Source organism: Equus quagga, unplaced genomic scaffold, assembly GCF_021613505.1.
Source record: "Equus quagga isolate Etosha38 unplaced genomic scaffold, UCLA_HA_Equagga_1.0 199071_RagTag, whole genome shotgun sequence".
In the NCBI taxonomy this organism is placed as follows: Eukaryota; Metazoa; Chordata; class Mammalia; order Perissodactyla; family Equidae; genus Equus; species Equus quagga.
This window is the reverse complement of record NW_025798327.1, coordinates 4,531-11,400: the sequence shown is the minus strand read 5'-3', so window position 1 is coordinate 11,400 and position 6,870 is coordinate 4,531. Positions and strand designations below refer to the sequence as shown.

Below are 6,870 nucleotides of genomic sequence, written 5' to 3'. Positions count from 1 at the left end.
CTAAAGCTTTGTCAATTTTGTTTATCTTTTCAAAACACCAACTTTAATTTTGTTGATTTTAAAAATTGTCTTTCTAGTCTCTGTTTCATTTATTTCTGCTATAATCCTCATTGTTTCCTTTCTTCTGCTAACTTTGGGTTTCATTTGTTGTCTTTCTAGATGCTTGAGGTGTAAAGTTAGGTTGTCTATTTGAAATTTCTTCTTTATCAGTGTAGATGTTGATCACTATAAACTCTCTCCTAGTGCTGCGCTTGCTGCGTCTGCGTTCTTCAGCTGTTTCACCTACTCGTCCATTTAGTCTTCTGCATCTTCTTATAGTTCATAGTTACCTTAGAAATACATTTATTGGATTCATATTTTCAGATCTTTTTAGTTGGTACTTTCTTTTCTAAAAACACGATTTTCTAAGGAGTAAAATATGTAAATGGTAAACATTTTAAAACAACATTAACGGGTATATAGTAAAAAAAATCAACAAACAAAAAAATTCTCTGTTTCCTGATCTTTCTGGGTTTTTCTGCAGAAGCAGCTACCCTTATTGGTTTAAAGTGTCCTTCCAGAATTATTCCTTTCAGTCATAATTTAGATTACTAAAACCTGGAAGAAACAATGGTAGAAGATCTTGCTTTCGGGGAGCTGTTCTACTATGGCTCTGGTTCAGACGGTTGATCCGACATGGCAGCCTGAGTCCGTGGATAGGCAGCAGGTGTGTCCTGTGTAGGACATCCTTACTAGGGAGGTGTGATGTTTTCACAACACTGGGAGCTTAGTATTTTATTTTATACCCTGTGCCTTTAGGCATTTAAGAATTTGCGTAAGCCATGTTTCAAGGAAATAAAAACAGAAACTGACTTTATATCTCTGTTTCTTGTATGATTTTTTCCCTACTTAAATTCCTTTAATTATATAAGTGGAACGGATGTCATTTTTATTATCTTATATAACTTCTTAACGATATTAAATGTGTCTTTCCCTGATTGAGGACATGGTTTAATTTTGGCGGTATTGACTACAAAAGAAAAGAAAAAAGCTTATGTTAGTCTTTAATTTTACCTATGATTCAAGCCCTAGAGCAGGCCACAAACTGAAGTGCATCAGAACCACTTGGGGTGCTTGTTAGACATGTCGTTAGACATGAGCTCCCTTTCTTCCACCTTCCACCCACCTCCACCCCCAACCCCAGCATAGTCCTGTTTAGTAGACTTGATATGGGGCCAAGAAGATTCTGAAGGAGGAAATTCCTGGATCATATTGGGAACACTGAAGTAGAGACTGGGAAGGAGACCAGCTCCAAGCCTGTTTGAGAAGACATTCATTATGTCAAGCTGCACAGTGTGTCCTTTTCTGAACAACAATCATTTTCCGTTTTTTTTTTAAATGTGGATCTAATCTATAATGGTGAAGCTTCTTTCAGAATTAGAGTTAACATGATTTTGGAGTGGGAAATGTCTCGTATTTCACTGCTGCAGTGGAAATGTCAGTGTGTTCTTGTGATTTAGCTCACTCCGCTCCTAAAAACTCACATTCCTTGGAATGGAGGAGTTCTAGGTGCCAGAATTTCCACCTCTTTCCATCTTCAATCCATTCGGTAGATTTCTATTGCTCTGGGGAACTGTCCCGTTCAGATTTTTAGTTATCTGACAAACTTCTGAGGAAGTAACCCCTTAATTTCCCACTCTACTTTGTTGCAGAAACATGTGGAATTCATTCAAAATACCTGAGACCTGTCTATCCAACCAAAACCTTGCCTAATCACTACACCATTGTCACGGTAAGTGCTTGACCCAGCGGAAGACTGAGGCCCAGGCAGGCGACTGACCCCACCAGAGGTGCCCAGGCAGCCACGGCCATGCCCCAGGCTCACATTCACAAGTGCATGTGGTGACAGTTCGGGCTGGGCAGGAGCGTGTCGGTGTGAGGCCGATCCAGGTCTGTGTGGAGTTAACGATGAGGGAGTGTCCCAGCGTTAGGCTAATGCACTGTGTGCGAGGCCAGGTGGCCTCTTGGATGTGACAAATACCATTTTCCTCTGATCTTTTGATTTGCCTCCACTCATTTGAAAGTCTGCTGGGAAGGGCAGGCTATGCATGAGGACAGCCTCTTTGATGTGGGGAATTTCTTCCTTTCTTAGTCTTTTTGTTCTATGTAACTTGATAAAGGATTCTGTTTCACCAATGAATTGATGCTGCTTATGTCTCTTTAGATAAAGCAAGTAAATTCTCCTTGATGTAGAAAATGACAAAAGTGAAACAATCGAAATGAACTCAAAGGAAAATTTTGTTAACACATAGATTTAGAACACAACTTAAGGAAGCCTCTGCCAAGGCCTTTATTGAGTCTTTACCACTTTGCATTTAGTCTTTCATTACTGTCAAGCAGTAACTATAACTTATTGAAATTTTAACCCTAGTAAATATGTATGTATAGATGTATATATGTGTATGTATATTATATGTATGTATGTGTGTATGTATATGTGTGTATATATATATATACACATATATACACACAAATATATGTACATATTTGCAGATTATATATTTGCAGATTTACCAACTTGTTAAAATTCATTTGTAACCCCAAAATCAATACTTACGACCTATTCATAGTCATTTGTGGACATTCACAGAGCAGCAAAAAATTCGAGTTGCCCAGCTCGTATGTTCCCAGCTGGGGTCTAATAAGGTGACACTCTGCCTTCTTGCTTTAGCTCTCACACTGTAAACAAATGTTGCTTTCATAGGGTGTTGTCTGTTTAGTGCCATGTTTCTCACATGTTCGTTTTATTGGTGGTTTTGCTCTTTAAAACGGCCCTCTAGCATAGCGCTGACGTGCTGTCCAGTGTTCCTGTGAGCAGGAGGCTGTGATGTGCGTACAGAGGAAACGCGTGCATTAGATAAGCTCCATTCAGGCCTGAGTCATTGTGAACCAACAATGTCTCCTAAATAAGGGACCTTTAAACAGAAATACTCGTAAAACAAGGTTGTGTATTGATCAGTACGCAGAAATGTGACCAGAGGCTCGCAGAAGCCCAGCCCTGTGTTCTCCCTTGGAGCAATGCTTCCATGTCCGCTGTTTAGCGTTGGCAGCAACCTTATAGAACATCACTGCAGCCGATAACAAAGATCTACTGTATACATACATCCGTATGACAATATGCATACATAATACATATGCACGTGTATGTATATATAAATAAGGGATTATGTGAGTGCTATTCATTTACTGTATGAAAGTAGATGTATTCGTATTAATATATATACTAATGTTCTGAAATAATAACCCTGAAATCCATTTAAAAGTAGTTACCACTGCATGAGATATCATAGGCATAGAGAATATGTGGAATGATTGAGTGAATGTTTGTGATTGGATTGAAGGAATGATTGGATTGAGGGATGAGTGGATGGGAGGGTGGAGATGGAGTCTTGGCAGCCTCCCTTTTAAAGTGCTGGAACACACTTGAAGCCATTTAGCCAGGATATTTGATACTTAAGAGCTTCTATGTAGTAAATTTCTTGCTATTATTGCCAACATAACCAGTGGCTAATCATTATTGTAATGTGGGAAACTTTAATTCACAAATAATTCTTAATCACACGAGAGTTATATTAACACCACCAACACAAACCATCTGCCTAATATTGTTCATTTTCTGCTATAAACCATATATATATATATATATGTATATTTGGTTCAGATCCAGGAGTTTTATATTGAAAGATACATAACGTCCTTCCAAGATATGAGTTATAGATCTTATGTTTCAATTTAAATAGGTGCTTTATTAATATTTTATCTTAAATCTTGTTTTGAAATGATCTTTTTAGGGCTTATATCCGGAATCACATGGCATCATTGACAATAATATGTATGACGTAAACCTCAACAAGAGCTTTTCAATTTTTTCAAAGGGGACATTTGATCCAGCTTGGTGGCATGGACAACCAGTATGTAGCCTTCTACATGTGGCACCAAAGTAACTTCCATTTTCCAATGTGACAGCAGATCACTCTTCTCTCTCCACTTTGAGTTTTACATTATCTTTCTAATTTCTAAGGGCTGTGGGTGGGAAAGCGTGTCACCACTATTTATAATTATAATTTAAATCTTTTAAACATTTATAGTTCATTTTAAACATTTAGTTCACCTAAACAACCTTCTCATAAAACTTGGACGTTGTATTATAAACATATTAATCTGGAAGTTACTCAGAAAGATTATCTGTTAATACTTTTCCTCCTTCTTTAGAAGGGAAAGAGAAACTGTACAATTTTACCAGTTTGAAAAAATTATCTTCTTTCTTACTACCTTACTACAGTTTTGATTTTTGAGGTGGATCTCTGGATAATTATAGTTTTTAACTGCTGCAAAGACAAACTTTCAATAATTTAAATAAATTTTAATAACTAAATATATTTTGCAACTGTTAATATTGTCCAGTTTCTAATAAGTGGGACCATGTCTACCCAAACTTACTGATTACTCTCTTGACTTCCATTTATCTTAAATTTTCTCTTCCTGTAGGTCTGGCTGACAGCAATGAATCAAGGCTTAAAAGCTGGCACCTACTTTTGGCCAGGATCAGACGTGGCTATAAATGGCTCCTTTCCTTCCTTATATATGGTTTACAACAGGTAGCAAAGCACTTGTAGATATTTCCCTGTCTACGCAGGAATGATTAGGATTTTTTTCTGTCTTAATCTTCGTGGTAATTCTATTCTTCCAGTTTGGGGACCAAAAATCTTGTAGTCGTTATTGGTTCCTCACTCTTGTATCCCTCATCCAGTCTGACAGTAAATGCTTGTGGCTCTAATTCAACATATGTGCAGCCTGAGAACTTTCTGTTACCTCCAGCATTAACACTCTGGTTTGGGGTGTCATCATGTTTTGCCTGTCTTCCTGGTGTCGCCTCTTTACACGACTCCCTGCTTCTGTTCTCGTCCGCTATAAACAATTCTCAATCTACCAGCCAGATGATTAATTAAAAGAACAACTCCAGCTATGACATTCTTTGGCACTGAAACTTCAATGGCCTTGTTTCACTCACAGTAAAAGCCCACAAGGCCCTTTGTGGTCTGACCCCGACTGTGCCCCTGCCTGTCAGACCTCCTCTCCCACTCCTCCTCCCGGTGCTCACTCTGCTCCAGCCACGCTGACCTCCTTGGTGGCCTCAACACTCCAGGCTCCCTTCTGCTGTAGGGCCTTTGTGCGGGCTGCACCCTCTCACTCCAGGTATCCATCCACAGCCCACCGCCACCCCTCCTTCAAGCCATTGCTCAAAATTACCTTCTAAACGTTGTCTTAGCCTGATCACACTAAGATCTCAAATTCAACCCCCCCTTTCTCAGTGCCCGTTTCTCTGCTCTAGTCTCTCTCTTTTTTATCACCTTTGAAAATAATTTCTGGCAATACATGCTCAACATGCTTAAATGCAAAAATGAATGAAATGAATAAAAATAAACAAATCGAAGGAATGGATAATAATTAATGGCCTCTTATTTTAGTTGGGGGAAAATGGAGGGAAGGATGAGAAGGAAAGAAAATAACATAGATTAATTTATGTGAAGCAAGTGGGTCTCTATATATAAAGTAGGGAAAACAGGGACTCCTTTGAGTCATACTGAATCCATTTCAGTATTTTGTTCACATATGAACACAAAATGAATATCTGAAAATATCAACCTGCCTTCCTCAGCAGGCATATAATGGAATTATTCTTGATTTGATTGGTTTTTTAAAATTGTTTGCTCTTCTCAGAAGTGTCCCATATGAAGAGAGAATCTCTACATTGCTAACCTGGCTGGACCTGCCCAAAGCTGAAAGGTAATATCTAGTGTCAGAGAAGTGCTGGCACAGTGGGATATTTGCAGGTGTAAAATAAAATTATTTCTTTACTTTAAATGACCATTTTTGAAAAAAACTTGGCATTTCTTTTTAATGGGCAATGTTCAAGAATTATTTCTGAGAGCAGTTGACTTTTTGCTCTTGAGAGTGTGGTTGACATGATGGGACAAGGGAGACAGAGCAAGTACCGGAGAGCAGAGGCAACTACCGCCACAAGATATGGACTGGGAGCAGGACTGAGGTGGATCTGACAGTCAGTCATGAGGACTGACTCAAGGAGCCAGGGGTGCCAGGGCAAGGCCATGGCAACAGGCTGGGTCAGGGCATCCTGAAAGAGAGTGCCAGGTCAACAGTGCATCTGAAACCAAACATTTAAAGGAAATTTAAAGGAGGGGCAGAACAGAATCAGCAAAAAGTCAGAAACCCAGAAATATGAAGTGCTGAGGCACATCAAGAGAAGCCTTACCAGTAAGAACAAGACATATTTTCATTACTGAGTCAGACCAATGCTCACATCCCAGAATGTCGTATTTAATCCCCATCAGGAGGCAATCCCCACTGGGGCCAAGTGGAACCACTGGACCCAGATGAAGAGATGGAGACCAGAGAAAGAGAGAAGGAAACAGCCACAAAGCTCTAGATCTACAAAATCCCCAATCCAACCTGTACGTTTATTTCAAACTGATGTCTTTCTCTGTTTCAATTTCATCCCTAGACCTGATTTTTATACCCTGTATGTGGGACAGCCTGATTCCGCAGGTCATGAAAAAGGACCAGTCAGTGCCGCAGTAAGTATTTTAAAACCTGTAACATCATCTAGCCCTAACCCACAAAAGAAAATATTTCTTAATTCTCATTGAATACAAGTGTAGTTGATAAATTAGTTAAAAGTCTAAAGGGAATATCTGTCTTATTAACCACAAAATAGTTTAGAGTCTAAAAAGGATGTCTCCCTTATTAATCAAATTTTGACTCATTTGATAAATGCTTACTGACTACGTACTTTGATGCAGCACTGTTATT

At 38.9% G+C, this 6,870-nt stretch overlaps 1 long non-coding RNA gene across 1 annotated transcript; it reads left to right on the top strand.

The window, feature by feature from the left end:
* Positions 1 to 1,632: 1,632 nt before the first annotated feature.
* On the top strand, positions 1,633 to 6,639 carry LOC124233369 (uncharacterized). Its single transcript, XR_006887041.1, has 5 exons — positions 1,633 to 1,771; positions 3,831 to 3,950; positions 4,528 to 4,637; positions 5,761 to 5,826; positions 6,563 to 6,639. It is a non-coding gene; the product is annotated as an uncharacterized LOC124233369 (long non-coding RNA).
* Positions 6,640 to 6,870: the final 231 nt, after the last annotated feature.